This window comes from Passer domesticus, chromosome 10 (genome assembly GCF_036417665.1).
Source record: "Passer domesticus isolate bPasDom1 chromosome 10, bPasDom1.hap1, whole genome shotgun sequence".
Classification (NCBI taxonomy): Eukaryota; Metazoa; Chordata; class Aves; order Passeriformes; family Passeridae; genus Passer; species Passer domesticus.
In genome coordinates this window covers 10,441,047-10,458,951 of record NC_087483.1, presented here as the reverse complement: position 1 = coordinate 10,458,951, position 17,905 = coordinate 10,441,047, and positions in this window count along the sequence as shown.

The window sequence follows — 17,905 nt, the reverse complement described above, 5'->3', positions numbered from 1 at the left end:
ATCACTTCCCTCATCCTGCTGCTTACGCTTATGCGGATAAGCAAGACAGAAAAAACTTATTTATTTAAAAAGATTCAACTTAGGCTGACTTAACTCAGCCCTGTTTGCCTTTTCCAAATTATGGACATCTTTACACCTGTGTGCAATATTACTCTGCATTTAAATTTCTTCTTGCTGAAACTGAATTATTCAAGTGTTATGCAGTGATGTCTTGAGAGGACATGGCTGTCTGGATTTCACCTGTTGTTAAAATCTGCTGCAAGCTGCAATTTTGGATTGAGCACATGCAGAAGAGATCAAGTAGATACACGATATATTCAGTACAATTCTTGTTTGATAGAAACGGCTTCTTCCAGGAGTCCTCTGACACTCTTCCCAGGGATCTTCTAGAATGTTTTGATCTCTGATTTCAGAGATCCTAGGTGTCAGTCCTAGACTACTTCCAAGATGTTACCTGAGGCGATTTTTCTCCTTTGGAGAAACTCTCAGCTCTGGAATCTATTCAAGATTCATCCCAGGCAGCTGGAGTCTTTTGATCTATCAGGTCTTTTGGGACCTGATATCCTGCATGGCAACCCCAGACTCCTCCAAGAAAAGTTTCTGAAATTATTTTTCTGTTTTGGAAGGAATCTGTTTCTCAAGAGTTGCAGCACATGAAAAGAGAGATACAAATGCAGACTGTTTTTTTACATGCAATAAAAAGAGATCCAAGATTTAGCCATGACCATGGTGATCCTAAGCACTGTCTCTTGACATGATGCCACCCACTTTGTCCCACATGGACTTCCAAGGTCATGGTAGTCTTACCATGACTTAGGTAAGAGGCAAGGAGAAGGCAAGTGACCCTCAGGGTCTGTACAGGGATCACTACTGTGTAGTATTTTTATGAATACATGGATGAAGGGATTGAGTGCACCCTCAGCAGGTTTGCAGATGACACCAAGCTGAGGGTGCAATGACACAACTGAAGGACTGAATGATGCAGAGGGATCTGGACAAGCTCAAGAAGTGGCCCATGGAAGCCTCATGAGGTTCAACAAGGCCAAGTGCTCATGCTGCACCTGAGTGAGGGCAACCCCCAGCATCAATCCACCTTGGGGGATGGAGGGATTGAGAGCAGCCCTGCCAAGGGCTGTGGGTACCGGTGGGTGGGAGCTGGACATGCCTGGGCCACGTGAACTCACCCCTGGAAACCAAGCATGTCCTGGGCTGATCCCACAGCATGGGCAGAAGGACAGGAGGTTCTGCCCCTCTGCCCTGCTCAGGTGAGACCTGAACACCTGCAAAGCTGTAGGCACACAGTGTGTGGTGATTGGTGTGGGGCTGGCCCAGCCTCATCCCCAGTGGGTGCAGCTGTGAGCAGCAGGTGAGCAGCACTGACAGCAACGAGCCATGGAGTGCCCAGGGGCACTGAGCAACCACCAAAGGGAGCAGAGGGCACACAGGTGCAGGGCATCAGCATGAGGGGATAAAAGGCTGGGCTGAAGAACAAGAAGGGCAGATGCTTGTAGCCTTCTGAAGTGGTGAGGTGTTGTTCTATATGGACTGAAGCTTTCTGAAATTGTGTGGTGTTACTCTGTGTATTGTGGCTGTCTCAACTGCAACTTATGCTGTGACATATGCTGTGACACAAAGCTGCCTCCAGCCCTGGGGTCTCAGCACAGGAAAGACATGGAGCTGTTTGAGCAAATCCAGAGACGACCACAGAGATATTCCAAGGGTTGCAGGCCCCTCCTGTGAGGAAAAGGTAAGAGCTGAGGGTGTTCACCTTGGAGAAGGAAAAGCTCCAGAGAGCCTCTTTCAGTGCCTAAAGGGCTTCCAAGAGAGACTGAGAAGGACTTTGGACAGGCATCTGGAGGGCCAGGACAACAGGGGAATGGCTTCCCACTGCCAGCAGGCAAGGTTAGATGGGCTATTAGGAAGAAATTCTTCCCTCTTGGGGTACTGAGGCCCTGGCAGAGGCTGCCCAGAGAAGCTGTGGCTGCTCTGGATCCCTGGAAGTGTCCAAGGCTGGGTTGGACGGGGCTTGGAGCAGCCTGGTCTGGTGGAAGGTGTCCTTGTCTGTGGCAGGAGGATGCAGGGACTCTATGAGTTTACAATCTACCTGCTGCTGAGCATGCAGCACTGCCAAGCAATGGGAGACCAGTGAGGAAGAAATGGCATGAGGAGGGGGATGTGCAGCATACAGGTTTCAGTTCTCTGTGGGGGAAGATGAGGAAGGAGCCTGCTGACTGTTCACATCTTCTACACTACACTGTCCTCTCTGAGCAGGAAGGCTCCCCCCAGGACAGAAGGAGGCTCCTGGCTGTCCACCCCTACATCCTACCTAACCCACCCAACAGCATCCCCTCTGGGACAAAGGCTTCTCTTAGGACAGAAAGAAACTGCTAATCACCCCTTTGACCCTAGAAAAACCCTGCTGGGCAGGAAGGCTCCTGTCCCTCCAGAACAGGCACTGAGATTTTGGGCAGGAAGGAGCAGAAGGCTTGTGGCTAACTCCAGCATCCCAGGTGGGTGAGGGGGAAACCAGGATGCCGTGGGAGGACACTTGTTTGAATGCCACCCTGAGACTCCTCCCCACAGCACTCTGGTTTCCTCAGGTTCTGTATGTTAATGACCCCAGTGACATCATCCCTATTCTCCTCCCCAGTTCTGGAAAGTTCACTGTCTCCAGTTTTCCCATTGGCTTACCTTTGTAGACACTCCCCCACTGTATCCCCGTTGGTTGTTTCCTCCTTGCCCCGCCTTCATTCCACCCCTAGTCCCTTTACCCATTGGCCCTCAGATTATGATATCCTGCCTACTCCTGGCTGGTTTTAACTGCTGGGCCCTGCTCTGTTCGGGGCTCTGCTCTCCCTGTCTAGTTTCAGCGTGGTTGTTATTAAGCTGCCATTGGAACTTCATACAAAGAGTCTCTCCTGCTTTCTCTATCAGCCTGTGTTTATCAATTGACTGTGCGAGCATCTGGTGCCTGCCAGAGCTATCCACCTTGTCCAGAGAAAGATGCTCTTGGGAGCTTGGCTGTCTCTGCATCATCTGCCATGTGCTCACAGCTAACTACCCCTGCTACCTAGGAGGATCCCTTGCAGGCAGAAAGGCTCCTGCTCCCCCAGGACAGGAGCTGTGGATTTGGGCAGAGCAGTAGACATGGACACTGTCAGTCTGTACTAGCTGCTGGATTCTGCCATCGAGGGTGAGGCTGACATCAGATTTACAGTCTTGTGGAAACCTTCAGGCCATGCCGGAGGAGCAGAAGCTCCCCCACCAGACTCCCCCTGTTCTTTGACTCGTCACTTCCTTAGCAGTGCTTGCCTCTGTCCTCCCTGTGCAGGCAGTGGTTGAAGCTGTGGGATCAGGTCTTTGCTGTTCAGGTGGGATCCATGATCCAGCGCAGAGCCTGGCTTGGGCAGGAGGTGCAGGATCCATCCCTGCTGACCTGGTTGTGTGGTGGGCTACACAGGGCAGGATGAGGAGTCCTAGGCCATGGGTTTACGCCAGGGTCTCCACAAGGAGGTGGGAAAGATGAACATGGAACAATCCAGTGTGAAGCAGGACATAAAGATGATACAGCAAGCACATGGCCAGCTCAGCTGTCACCAGTTAGCCCAGGAAGGCGTTCAATGCCCACACCCTCCTCAGGGACTCTGCCACACCTCCTGATGTCAGTGCTTCCCAGAGGACAAAGCAGTACTGGTACTCTGGGCCACCTGTCCTGTGTCTGTGTCACACCATGTGTTTATGATTGCCACCATGCCTCAGGACTGGTCCCAAATCTTTTCCAGTTCCTGGGTCATTGCCAGGTTCACCAGGGAGAATCACTGCTTATACCAGTCCATTCCCCTGCCCCAAAGGCACCCAGATGTGTTTGCACATGAGCTTCTGGCCACGGCCAGAAGGGCAGGAATCACAGCACGGGGCATCAGACACTGGTTCTTATCCAGAAAGCAAGGAAAACACCAAGTTAGAAGAACACAAGGAAATTGACATTATCTCTATCAGACTGGAATTGTCCTCGGAAAGCCAACAGTGGGTAGTGTTTTTGTTCTACATTCCAGGAAGGGGCACCATCTTCTCTCTTCTGACAGATACCAAGTGCGGCCACCAAGTGTTGCTCCAGGTGGTCCTGCCAACAGTCACCTGCAGAAAGGATCACACAGACACCAACACACGTTGGCTTGGGCTGTCCTCTGGCAGAGAAGTGCCCCGGGGCCACAGGTCTGGCAGGGCTTGGGAGGTGGCAGGTCTCCTTTGGCAGGGACTCTGCCACGCCTGCTGCTGTCAGCGCTCCCCAGGGGACAGAGCAGCATTGGTGCTTTGGGCCACACGTCCCCTGTCTGTGTCACACCCTGCATGTGTGACAGCCACTGAGCACGGGGACTGTTCCCAAAGAGGCTGTGGCGTGTTCTGTGCAAGGCCCCAGTGCCCTTCCTGCCCAGCTCCATTGGCATCCACGGGGGCTCATTCTGCTGCCCTGAGCAGGCAGAGCAGAGGAGCAGCTGCTTGTTGTTTGAGCCGCTCCCTGTTGGGCTGTGGCTTCAACTCTTGGGGCAAGGTCTCCTTTGCAAGCTGGGGCAGTTTGGGTGGGGTGGGGGTGTCCCCAGGGCACGTGGAGGCGTGTCCTAGGGCTCTTTTATGACACAGGGCACCGTGATCCCCATGGGATGGGAAGGGACAGTGTGTGCAAGGGTGAGTGACCCTTTGTGACACCTTGTGACATAGGTGCTGGCAGTGACGCGGCCACGCCACTGTGCTCGGTGCATGCAACGGGCCAGGACGGGACCGAGCCCTGCTGTGAGGAGCCCCCACACAGCAACTCGTTCCTTGCTGACCCGGAGCTTTTCCAGGGCGTTCTCTGTGCAGGTGACCTCGAGGCCAGGCTGCGGGACTCGGTGACGCGGAGCATTTCCGAAGCGTCTGCCGTCCCTGCGGCCGGTGCCCTCGAGGACAAACTGCGGGACTGACAGTCCCATTCATTTTCTGAGACCGTTCTCTTGCTGGTGGCCTCGAGGACAGACTGCAGGACTTGCTGTCCTGTAGCCTTCCCAAGGCTTCAGCGTTGCAGGTGCCTTCAAGGCACAACTGCAGCACTTGCTCATCTGGAGCTTTTCTGAGACACCTCTGCTGCAGCCAACCCTCAACACCAAAGTGTGACATGGAGCACACACCCTCCAGCGTGCCCAAGCTGGCCAGGCTGGAGAAGGAGGAGGCTGGAGCTGCCTCAGCTCAGCAGCCTGAAGAGCTGGAGCAGTTCCAGCTGCTGCAGGAGGGTGAGTGGCAGAGCTGGGCCATAGGGCTGGTGCCTGCGGCCAGCTTGGCCCCATCCCATCCCTGTGGACATGCCCATGGATGGGACAGAAGCGGGGCTGGGCCTGCAGGCGGCCGTGCTCCATCCCCCAGGGCATGCCGAAGCTCTCCCTGCCTGGGGAGCGCAGGGCTGGGCTGTGTTCTCTGGCCTCTCCTGCAGCCCCTCAGCTCCGGCTGCGCTCGCTCTTTGCCAGATGCCGCCAAGGACGGGACACAAGAACGGGAACCCGCCCCCGGCTGCTTCAGCAGGACAGCGCAGGTACCTGCGGCCATCCCCACCTGGGCTGGGCCTGCTGTCACTGCTCAGCCGAGCACCAGGCTTGGAGCACTCCATGGATTCTCCTTGTCTTGCTGGCCTTCTCCTGCAGACCATCAGTGATTTCATCACGTGCCTTGGGCAGGAAGAGACCGCTGGGGCGGGCAGCGGAGTCTTGGCCGACTTTCAGCTCTTCGATGCCGAGACCAGTGCTGCCATGCTGGATTTGCTTGTGGAGAAGGGTGTCCCCGATCCAAAGCAAGTAAGCAGCCTGGGCCAAGGGCTTGGTGGCCCCAGCAATGGTGTGGTGCCTCAAGCCAGGTCTGTCAGGCTCTCTCAGCCTTTGAGGCCCAGCCCAGTGTGGTGGAAGGGAAGTGCTTGTCAGGGGAAGCTGGGGAAGTTGCTGCTCTGGCAGCTCTCCACGTCTCCCCGTGCCTTCTGCAGGTGCCAGCCTTGGTCAGGTACATGCACGGGTGGCTCACGGCCAACCAGTCTGCTGAGCGCAGGCTGGACAAGGCCCTTCTGGAGCTGACCAAGGAATACCCCTTGGATGTGCTGGTCACCCTCTTGCGCTGGGCCCCATCGTGTGACAGGTAGGGCAGCCCCACGTGCCTCGAGGGCTTAGGGTTCACCGGCCTGTCACCCTGTAGAGCCTGTCCCTGCTGACTGCCAGACAGGCGGAGCGTTCCAGGCCGCTGTGGCTGCTCTGTTTGTCAGCTCCTGAGCCTGGTGCCAGGCTCCTTCCCAGCAGCCCCTCAGGGCCTGTACCCACGTGGGCTGGCTGGCTGGCTGCTGCAGGCCAGGGGCAGCGGGCAGAGGCAGGGCTGAGGGCCAGCGTGGGCCCCCGCAGCTGCCCAGGCCACGGTGCTGGGGCCGAGCTCCCCCTGACACAGAGCTGTGACCCCGCAGAGCTGCCGTGACCATGTGGGCGACCATCATGTCCTCGAGCAGGACTGCGGAGCCGGCGCTGCAGATCCTCCTCGATGTGCTGAGCGCCTGGCCAGTGCACAGCCTGTACACCTCCGATGGGGACGACACAGGAGTCTTTGCCCTGGCTGTGAGTGTCTGCAACCGGCCTTGGCCAGCCCCCAGGCCACCTCTCCAGCAGCCAGCTCTCTGTGCTCCCCCCACAGCCGCATCTCCCTGCCTCAGGCACTGGGCTGAAAGGTGGCTTAGGGGCCGGGTTCAGGGGCACCAGGCCGGGTGCTCCCTCTGTGTCTCCCCTGGCCTCTCCCTCGCGCGCTCGGGCCCTGCCACGTGCATGTCCTGGCACTGAGCGTTGTGTCTGGGGGTTTCCTTTCTTGCAGGCAACCGTGACACTGTGGCAAGTCTTCAATCTGACGGGGTGCCCACCTGTAGTGCTGGAGTATTTCCCCAGTCTCTTCCTGCGTCTGCTCTTCCAAGCTTACATCAGCACGCAGGATATGCCAGAAGAGGTTGATACCTTCTGGACGGGCTGCCAGGAGGAACACGGCCTCGTCGCCAACCCCAACAGGTGCTCCAGCCCAGTCCTCCCCGTCTCCCCATGCCCCCAGGGCAGGAGCCAGGGCTCCCAGCGTCACCTGGGCTTTGCTCTGCACACAGCTTTGCCCTGCAGACCCTGAAGGCCCTGCTCTGCCGAATGCGCTATGAGCACGTGGTGGTGGCAATGGAGCGCAAGTGTGCCTGGGACACGCTGCTCTGTGCCGACACCCACCACTATGCAGTGGGTCTGCTGGCCAGGTGAGACCTCCTTCTCCCCACCGCCCCTCTCCTCTGTGCCTGCAACACCCCCCACAGTCCCCGTGGTCATGGCTGGCTGGGCCTTGTCACCAAGGGAGGGACGAGCAGACTGGAAAAGAATGGGAGAGGAGGGTGCCCGGGAACAGCTGCCTCCCAAAGCGCCCTGGGGCAGCTCGGGAGAAGCCCAGACCTGCGTGAGCCAGCCCTGGCAGAGCTCTGCCCACCCGGCTCGGGGGTGATGGTGCCTTTTTCTCCCCGCCAGGGAGATGCGCCGTGTCTCCTTCATCTGGTGTTGCAGCATCGCCTCCTGCCTCTTTGACCTGCTCAGCGAAGACATTTCAGACTGGGAACTGCCTGCCCTGGCCTTCTTCGTGGAGGTGAGCCCCATGGCCAGCGCTGCTGAGCTCAGCTGCCTGCCAGCCCCCTGCCCTCCCGTAGCCGCAGCTGCCTGGCACAGTGCCCGCGCCCTGTGCTGCTGCCTGGGCTCAGCCCTGTGCACTTCTGAGCTCCTGCCAGCCAGGCACCTCTGTCCCTGCTCTGTGCCTTTCAGGTCCTGGATTGCCTGGACTTGAGTGAATGCGGTGCAAACGTGCTGGAGATCATGACGAGGCACCTGCACAGCGAGTGCAGGGAGATGCGTCGCGTGGCGCTCAGAGGCCTCGTGGTGCTCGCCTCGCTGGTGAGAAGGAGGCGGCAGCTGAAGCTGTGCTGGCAGCGTGGGGCTGGGACAAGCAGCCCCTTGGCCTTGGCTGGCCTTTGGCTGCTGTGGCAGCTGCTCCCGGCTCTCCAGGCTCGCTGTTCAGCTGCCTGAGCGCTTCAGGACAGGCCTTTGGCCTCTGGGCCCTGCAGCAGCAGCAGCGTGGGGTTGCCCAGCCTTGTTTTCCACACAGAATCAGAACATGTACAGCCTGACTGAAAGCCTTGGGCACCTACTGCGGGATGCGGATGAAGACGTCGTTGAGATGGCCATGATCGTGCTCAGCTTTCTGCTCTTGCACAAAGACCTGGCCATAGACAGCCCCATCGCCCTGCAGCTGGCTGCGGCGCTCTGGCCACTCTTTGACAATGTAAGGCTCTGTGCCCCCAGCCACGGGCACTTGGGTGCTGCCTTGGGCCGGGGCGCAGGGGGGCCTGGAGCAGCTGATGTGGAGGCGTTTTGCTTCCTTTCCAACAGGACAACGGCCTTGTGCAGCAGCTCTCCATTCGTCTCTACCAAGTGGTGATGGAATCGGTCGTGGCAAAGGGGAAAAAGGCCCTGAAGAAGCACGTGAGCCAGAGCCTCCTCCCGCTCTTCTTCCACTGCCATGATCAGAACTGGCGTGTGGCACAGGTGAGGCCTCCTGGGTGCCCCTATCCCCATGGCAGGGGGATCAGCTGTCTCCCTGCACCCTGGCACCTCAGGGCCTCCAGCCTCCTCCTGGCCTGGGCACAGAGACATGGTCCCTGTGGCCTCCTGGGCTGCGGTGCCATCTCTGGGTCTCTGCTGCTCTGCAGGCCTCTCGGGAAACGCTGCTTTCTGCAGTGCGCTTCCTGAAGAGGAAGGATCTCAAGCAGCTGCTGAAGACGGATCAGATGTGGAGGTTTGCTGAGTGCATGGTAAGCAGAGCCTGGAAGCCCCAGCCCCGGCCTGGAGAAGCCGCCTGCCCATGGTGCCCGGTCTGTGGGGCTGGGGGCTGTGGCCCCTGCCCAGTGCTGCGCGCAGGGGCACCAGCCTGCGCCCCACACGCCGCTCCCTTCCTTCCCTGGGCCGGGCGGGCTCTTCTCCAGGCTCCTCTGGCCCCGAGCCCGGTGCCGCCGCCGGAGCCCCGACGCCGCCGGGCTCTGCTGCGGGGCGGCACCGCGGCTCGCCGTGCCCCGTCCCGAGCCCGGCGGCTGCGGCTGCCGGCCGGGCCTCAGGGCTGTGCGGGCAGGGGGAGCAGTGCCGGCCGTAGTGAGCGCCCGGCTGAGGGGCAGGGCCCGCACCCACCCTTCCCTCCGCGCCCCGCCGCTCTCTGCAGCTGGCAGAGGACAGGAGCCGAGCGGCCGAGCACCTGCGCCTGGCCCTGCCGTACCTGCGGAGCCCACAGGAGCCCCTGCGAGAGGCGGCCGTCAGGGTCACGGGTGAGCGCCGAGCCCGGCTCCGTCCCCGCCCCGCCGCAGCTCGGCCCCAGCCCCGCCTGCGGGCCCGGCAGCAGGCTCCGGCCGCGGGCATCTCTGGCAGCCGTGCCCTGGGGCGGCAGCGAGCGCCAGGGGCCCGGGCTGAGCGCTGCCGGGCCAGGAGCCCGTGTGGCCTCAGCGCTGGCAGCGCCCGTGTGCGGCAGCTGTGCCTCTGAAGCCAGCAGCCTCTCTGTGTTCCCTAGGCATTGCCGGGCGCTACCTGACAGGGCAGCAGCCAGAGTTCCGCATCATCTGCAGGGGTGAGTGAGGCCCGCGGGCTCTCAGCGGGGGCTGCCGCTGGCAGCTGCGTGCCCCGGCCCGGCCGCGGGCGGCTCCGCTCCCTGCGCGCTCCAAGGCCGGCGTGGGCAGAGCACGGGGACCTTTCAGCCACCGCTGCCACATTCGTGGCCAGCACCTGCCAGCTCGTCCTTCTTGCCTCCTGCTTCCTCCAGGCCGTGGCAAGAGCAGGCCGGCATGGACGTGTCGGCAGGCTCTCCCCAGGTCCCCGCAGATCCAGCCTCTGACTGTGCCTCTGTTTCCCTCTCTTCCAGCCCTTCAGGACATGACGGATGACATCAGCCCTGCCATCTCAAGCCTGGCACTTCAAACCCTGTACGTCATTTTAGCCGTACAGGGCATTCCCTCGTCCGGGCTCCGGAATACGCGAGATCAACTCCACCGGCTCTGGAAGTCACGGCCTTTCCTGTCTGGCCGTGGCTGGCTGTCCTGCTTCGGCGCTGTGGAGAACTGATCCGGGAGGCTGTGTCTGCTGGAGCCACCTGAGCCTGCGGGGAGCACCTCTCCTCTGCAAGCACTTTGTTTCACCCCCCTTCTGCAAGCAGTTTTTTCACCCCCCTGTAGGTTCATTAAATTGCTGTTGTCGTAGCCGGCTGTTCAGGAGCTTTCTCTTGCTGCCCAGAGCCTTCAGGTCAACGGGGAAGGGGGGAAAAGGGTGCTCGTTCTCAGCCAGCTGCCCAAGCTTGCGGTGTGCAAGGGAAAGTGGCCCAAAGCCCCTTGGCCTTTGGCGGTCCCGCTGAAGGTTTTTGTTCCTGCATCAAGTCTTCTGGAGCTGGGCGAACAAGCGTGTTCCGCGTCCATCGAAGAGCAGAAAGCGGCAGGATGTGTCTGCTTCCAGCGCTTGTCTTGGCTGTTCCCTCCCAGTGCTGCAGCATCATCAGAGACACAGGACAGCTTCTCTCCTGCCAGAGTTATCCCAATCTTCTGCACTTCCCCAGCTTCCTGCCAGCTTCACCAGGGAGAATCCCTGCTCATGCCAGTCCATTCCCTTGGCCTGAAGACACCCGGTTGTGTTTGGACATGGGCTGCTGGCCACGGCCAAATGGGCAGGAATCAGAGCATGGGGCATCAGACTCTGGGCTGATGTTCTTATCCAGAAAGCAAGAAAAACACAAAGTCACAAGAACACAAGGAAACTTGACGTTTTCTCTGTAAGAATGTAATTGTCCTGGGAAAGCCAACAGTGGATGGTGTTTTTGTGCTGCAGCTAATCACTTCCAAGCAAAAATCATTCCAGGAAGCGGCACCGGCTTCTCCCTTCTGACAGATACCAAGTGTGGCCACCAAGTGTTGCTCCAGGTGGTCCTGCCAACAGCCACCTGCAGAAAGGATCACACAGACACCAACACACGTTGGCTTGGGCTGTCCTCTGGCAGAGAAGTGCCCCGGGGCCACAGGTCTGGCAGGGCTTGGGAGGTGGCAGGTCTCCTTTGGCAGGGACTCTGCCACGCCTGCTGCTGTCAGCGCTCCCCAGGGGACAGAGCAGCATCGGTGCTTTGGGCCACACGTCCCCTGTCTGTGTCACACCCTGCATGTGTGACAGCCACTGAGCACGGGGACTGTTCCCAAAGAGGCTGTGGCGTGTTCTGTGCAAGGCCCCAGTGCCCTTCCTGCCCAGCTCCATTGGCATCCACGGGGGATCATTCTGCTGCCCTGAGCAGGCAGAGCAGAGGAGCAGCTGCTTGTTGTTTGAGCCGCTCCCTGTTGGGCTGTGGCTTCAACTCTTGGGGCAAGGTCTTCCTTGCAAGCTGGGGCAGTTTGGGTGGGGTGGGGGTGTCCCCAGGGCACGTGGAGGCGTGTCCTAGGGCTCTTTGTGACACAGGGCACCGTGATCCCCATGGGATGGGAAGGGACAGTGTGTGCAAGGGTGAGTGACCCTTTGTGACACCTTGTGACATAGGTGCTGGCAGTGACGCGGCCACGCCACTGTGCTCGGTGCATGCAACGGGCCAGGACGGGACCGAGCCCTGCTGTGAGGAGCCCCCACACAGCAACTCGTTCCTTGCTGACCCGGAGCTTTTCCAGGGCGTTCTCTGTGCAGGTGACCTCGAGGCCAGGCTGCGGGACTCGGTGACGCGGAGCATTTCCGAAGCGTCTGCCGTCCCTGCGGCCGGTGCCCTCGAGGACAAACTGCGGGACTGACAGTCCCATTCATTTTCTGAGACCGTTCTCTTGCTGGTGGCCTCGAGGACAGACTGCAGGACTTGCTGTCCTGTAGCCTTCCCGAGGCTTCAGCGTTGCAGGTGCCTTCAAGGCACAACTGCAGCACTTGCTCATCTGGAGCTTTTCTGAGCCACCTCTGCTGCAGCCAACCCTCAACACCAAAGTGTGACATGGAGCACACACCCTCCAGCGTGCCCAAGCTGGCCAGGCTGGAGAAGGAGGAGGCTGGAGCTGCCTCAGCTCAGCAGCCTGAAGAGCTGGAGCAGTTCCAGCTGCTGCAGGAGGGTGAGTGGCAGAGCTGGGCCATAGGGCTGGTGCCTGCGGCCAGCTTGGCCCCATCCCATCCCTGTGGACATGCCCATGCATGGGACAGAAGCGGGGCTGGGCCTGCAGGCGGCCGTGCTCCATCCCCCAGGGCATGCCGAAGCTCTCCCTGCCTGGGGAGCGCAGGGCTGGGCTGTGTTCTCTGGCCTCTCCTGCAGCCCCTCAGCTCCGGCTGCGCTTGCTCTTTGCCAGATGCCGCCAAGGACGGGACACAAGAACGGGAACCCGCCCCCGGCTGCTTCAGCAGGACAGCGCAGGTACCTGCGGCCATCCCCACCTGGGCTGGGCCTGCTGTCACTGCTCAGCCGAGCACCAGGCTTGGAGCACTCCATGGATTCTCCCTGTCTTGCTGGCCTTCTCCTGCAGACCATCAGTGATTTCATCACGTGCCTTGGGCAGGAAGAGACCGCTGGGGCGGGCAGCGGAGTCTTGGCCGACTTTCAGCTCTTTGATGCCGAGACCAGTGCTGCCGTGCTGGATTTGCTTGTGGAGAAGGGTGTCCCCGATCCAAAGCAAGTAAGCAGCCTGGGCCAAGGGCTTGGTGGCCCCAGCAATGGTGTGGTGCCTCAAGCCAGGTCTGTCAGGCTCTCTCAGCCTTTGAGGCCCAGCCCAGTGTGGTGGAAGGGAAGTGCTTGTCAGGGGAAGCTGGGGAAGTTGCTGCTCTGGCAGCTCTCCACGTCTCCCCGTGCCTTCTGCAGGTGCCAGCCTTGGTCAGGTACATGCACGGGTGGCTCACGGCCAACCAGTCTGCTGAGCGCAGGCTGGACAAGGCCCTTCTGGAGCTGACCAAGGAATACCCCTTGGATGTGCTGGTCACCCTCTTGCGCTGGGCCCCATCGTGTGACAGGTAGGGCAGCCCCACGTGCCTCGAGGGCTTAGGGTTCACCGGCCTGTCACCCTGTAGAGCCTGTCCCTGCTGACTGCCAGACAGGCGGAGCGTTCCAGGCCGCTGTGGCTGCTCTGTTTGTCAGCTCCTGAGCCTGGTGCCAGGCTCCTTCCCAGCAGCCCCTCAGGGCCTGTACCCACGTGGGCTGGCTGGCTGGCTGCTGCAGGCCAGGGGCAGCGGGCAGAGGCAGGGCTGAGGGCCAGCGTGGGCCCCTGCAGCTGCCCAGGCCACGGTGCTGGGGCCGAGCTCCCCCTGACACAGAGCTGTGACCCCGCAGAGCTGCCGTGACCATGTGGGCGACCATCATGTCCTCGAGCAGGACTGCGGAGCCGGCGCTGCAGATCCTCCTCGATGTGCTGAGCGCCTGGCCAGTGCACAGCCTGTACACCTCCGATGGGGACGACACAGGAGTCTTTGCCCTGGCTGTGAGTGTCTGCAACCGGCCTTGGCCAGCCCCCAGGCCACCTCTCCAGCAGCCAGCTCTCTGTGCTCCCCCCACAGCCGCATCTCCCTGCCTCAGGCACTGGGCTGAAAGCTGGTTTAGGGGCCGGGTTCAGGGGCACCAGGCCGGGTGCTCCCTCTGTGTCTCCCCTGGCCTCTCCCTCGCACGCTCAGGGCCTGCCACGTGCATGTCCTGGCACTGAGCGTTGTGTCTGGGGGTTTCCTTTCTTGCAGGCAACCGTGACACTGTGGCAAGTCTTCAATCTGACGGGGTGCCCACCTGTAGTGCTGGAGTATTTCCCCAGTCTCTTCCTGCGTCTGCTCTTCCAAGCTTACATCAGCACGCAGGATATGCCAGAAGAGGTTGATACCTTCTGGACGGGCTGCCAGGAGCAACACGGCCTCGTCGCCAACCCCAACAGGTGCTCCAGCCCAGTCCTCCCCGTCTCCCCATGCCCCCAGGGCAGGAGCCAGGGCTCCCAGCGTCACCTGGGCTTTGCTCTGCACACAGCTTTGCCCTGCAGACCCTGAAGGCCCTGCTCTGCCGAATGCGCTATGAGCACGTGGTGGTGGCAATGGAGCGCAAGTGTGCCTGGGACACGCTGCTCTGTGCCGACACCCACCACTATGCAGTGGGTCTGCTGGCCAGGTGAGACCTCCTTCTCCCCACCGCCCCTCTCCTCTGTGCCTGCAACACCCCCCACAGTCCCCGTGGTCATGGCTGGCTGGGCCTTGTCACCAAGGGAGGGACGAGCAGACTGGAAAAGAATGGGAGAGGAGGGTGCCCGGGAACAGCCGCCTCCCAAAGCGCCCTGGGGCAGCTCGGGAGAAGCCCAGACCTGCGTGAGCCAGCCCTGGCAGAGCTCTGCCCACCCGGCTCGGGGGTGATGGTGCCTTTTTCTCCCCGCCAGGGAGATGCGCCGTGTCTCCTTCATCTGGTGTTGCAGCATCGCCTCCTGCCTCTTTGACCTGCTCAGCGAAGACATTTCAGACTGGGAACTGCCTGCCCTGGCCTTCCTCGTGGAGGTGAGCCCCATGGCCAGCGCTGCTGAGCTCAGCTGCCTGCCAGCCCCCTGCCCTCCCGTAGCCGCAGCTGCCTGGCACAGTGCCCGCGCCCTGTGCTGCTGCCTGGGCTCAGCCCTGTGCACTTCTGAGCTCCTGCCAGCCAGGCACCTCTGTCCCTGCTCTGTGCCTTTCAGGTCCTGGATTGCCTGGACTTGAGTGAATGCGGTGCAAACGTGCTGGAGATCATGACGAGGCACCTGCACAGCGAGTGCAGGGAGATGCGTCGCGTGGCGCTCAGAGGCCTCGTGGTGCTCGCCTCGCTGGTGAGAAGGAGGCGGCAGCTGAAGCCGTGCTGGCAGCGTGGGGCTGGGACAAGCAGCCCCTTGGCCTTGGCTGGCCTTTGGCTGCTGTGGCAGCTGCTCCCGGCTCTCCAGGCTCGCTGTTCAGCTGCCTGAGCGCTTCAGGACAGGCCTTTGGCCTCTGGGCCCTGCAGCAGCAGCAGCGTGGGGTTGCCCAGCCTTGTTTTCCACACAGAATCAGAACATGTACAGCCTGACTGAAAGCCTTGGGCACCTACTGCGGGATGCGGATGAAGACGTCGTTGAGATGGCCATGATCGTGCTCAGCTTTCTGCTCTTGCACAAAGACCTGGCCATAGACAGCCCCATCGCCCTGCAGCTGGCTGCGGCGCTCTGGCCACTCTTTGACAATGTAAGGCTCTGTGCCCCCAGCCACGGGCACTTGGGTGCTGCCTTGGGCCGGGGCGCAGGGGGGCCTGGAGCAGCTGATGTGGAGGCGTTTTGCTTCCTTTCCAACAGGACAACGGCCTTGTGCAGCAGCTCTCCATTCGCCTCTACCAAGTGGTGATGGAATCGGTCGTGGCAAAGGGGAAAAAGGCCCTGAAGAAGCACGTGAGCCAGAGCCTCCTCCCGCTCTTCTTCCACTGCCATGATCAGAACTGGCGTGTGGCACAGGTGAGGCCTCCTGGGTGCCCCTGTCCCCATGGCAGGGGGATCAGCTGTCTCCCTGCACCCTGGCACCTCAGGGCCTCCAGCCTCCTCCTGGCCTGGGCACAGAGACACGGTCCCTGTGGCCTCCTGGGCTGCGGTGCCATCTCTGGGTCTTTGCTGCTCTGCAGGCCTCTCGGGAAACGCTGCTTTCTGCAGTGCGCTTCCTGAAGAGGAAGGATCTCAAGCAGCTGCTGAAGACGGATCAGATGTGGAGGTTTGCCGAGTGCATGGTAAGCAGAGCCTGGAAGCCCCAGCCCCGGCCTGGAGAAGCCGCCTGCCCATGGTGCCCGGTCTGTGGGGCTGGGGGCTGTGGCCCCTGCCCAGTGCTGCGCGCAGGGGCACCAGCCTGCGCCCCACACGCCGCTCCCTTCCTTCCCTGGGCCGGGCGGGCTCTTCTCCAGGCTCCTCTGGCCCCGAGCCCGGTGCCGCCGCCGGAGCCCCGACGCCGCCGGGCTCTGCTGCGGGGCGGCACCGCGGCTCGCTGGGCCCCGTGCCCCGTCCTGAGCCCGGCGGCTGCGGCTGCCGGCCGGGCCTCAGGGCTGTGCGGGCAGGGGGAGCAGTGCCGGCCGTAGTGAGCGCCCGGCCGAGGGGCAGGGCCCGCACCAACCCTTCCCTCCGCGCCCCGCCGCTCTCTGCAGCTGGCAGAGGACAGGAGCTGAGCGGCCGAGCACCTGCGCCTGGCCCTGCCGTACCTGCGGAGCCCACAGGAGCCCCTGCGAGAGGCGGCCGTCAGGGTCACGGGTGAGCGCCGAGCCCGGCTCGGTCCCCGCCCCGCCGCAGCTCGGCCCCAGCCCCGCCTGCGGGCCCGGCAGCAGGCTCCGGCCGCGGGCATCTCTGGCAGCCGTGCCCTGGGGCGGCAGCGAGTGCCAGGGGCCCGGGCTGAGCGCTGCCGGGCCAGGAGCCCGTGTGGCCTCAGCGCTGGCAGCGCCCGTGTGCGGCAGCTGTGCCTCTGAAGCCAGCAGCCTCTCTGTGTTCCCTAGGCATCGCCGGGCGCTACCTGACAGGGCAGCAGCCAGAGTTCCGCATCATCTGCAGGGGTGAGTGAGGCCCGCGGGCTCTCAGCGGGGGCTGCCGCTGGCAGCTGCGTGCCCCGGCCCGGCCGCGGGCGGCTCCGCTCCCTGCGCGCTCCAAGGCCGGCGTGGGCAGAGCACGGGGACCTTTCAGCCACCGCTGCCACATTCGTGGCCAGCACCTGCCAGCTCGTCCTTCTTGCCTCCTGCTTCCTCCAGGCCGTGGCAAGAGCAGGCCGGCATGGACGTGTCGGCAGGCTCTCCCCAGGTCCCCGCAGATCCAGCCTCTGACTGTGCCTCTGTTTCCCTCTCTTCCAGCCCTTCAGGACATGACGGATGACATCAGCCCTGCCATCTCAAGCCTGGCACTTCAAACCCTGTACGTCATTTTAGCCGTACAGGGCATTCCCTCGTCCGGGCTCCGGAATACGCGAGATCAACTCCGCCGGCTCTGGAAGTCACGGCCTTTCCTGTCTGGCCGTGGCTGGCTGTCCTGCTTCGGCGCCGTGGAGAACTGATCCGGGAGGCTGTGTCTGCTGGAGCCACCTGAGCCTGCGGGGAGCACCTCTCCTCTGCAAGCACTTTGTTTCACCCCCCTTCTGCAAGCAGTTTTTTTCACCCCCTGTAGGTTCATTAAATTGCTGTTGTCGTAGCCGGCTGTTCAGGAGCTTTCTCTTGCTGCCCAGAGCCTTCAGGTCAACGGGGAAGGGGGGAAAAGGGTGCTCGTTCTCAGCCAGCTGCCCAAGCTTGCGGTGTGCAAGGGAAAGTGGCCCAAAGCCCCTTGGCCTTTGGCGGTCCCGCTGAAGGTTTTTGTTCCTGCATCAAGTCTTCTGGAGCTGGGCGAACAAGCGTGTTCCGCGTCCATCGAAGAGCAGAAAGCGGCAGGATGTGTCTGCTTCCAGCGCTTGTCTTGGCTGTTCCCTCCCAGTGCTGCAGCATCATCAGAGACACAGGACAGCTTCTCTCCTGCCAGAGTTATCCCAATCTTCTGCACTTCCCCAGCTTCCTGCCAGCTTCACCAGGGAGAATCCCTGCTCATGCCAGTCCATTCCCTTGGCCTGAAGACACCCGGTTGTGTTTGGACATGGGCTGCTGGCCACGGCCAAATGGGCAGGAATCAGAGCATGGGGCATCAGACTCTGGGCTGATGTTCTTATCCAGAAAGCAAGAAAAACACAAAGTCACAAGAACACAAGGAAACTTGACGTTTTCTCTGTAAGAATGTAATTGTCCTGGGAAAGCCAACAGTGGATGGTGTTTTTGTGCTGCAGCTAATCACTTCCAAGCAAAAATCATTCCAGGAAGCGGCACCGGCTTCTCCCTTCTGACAGATACCAAGTGTGGCCACCAA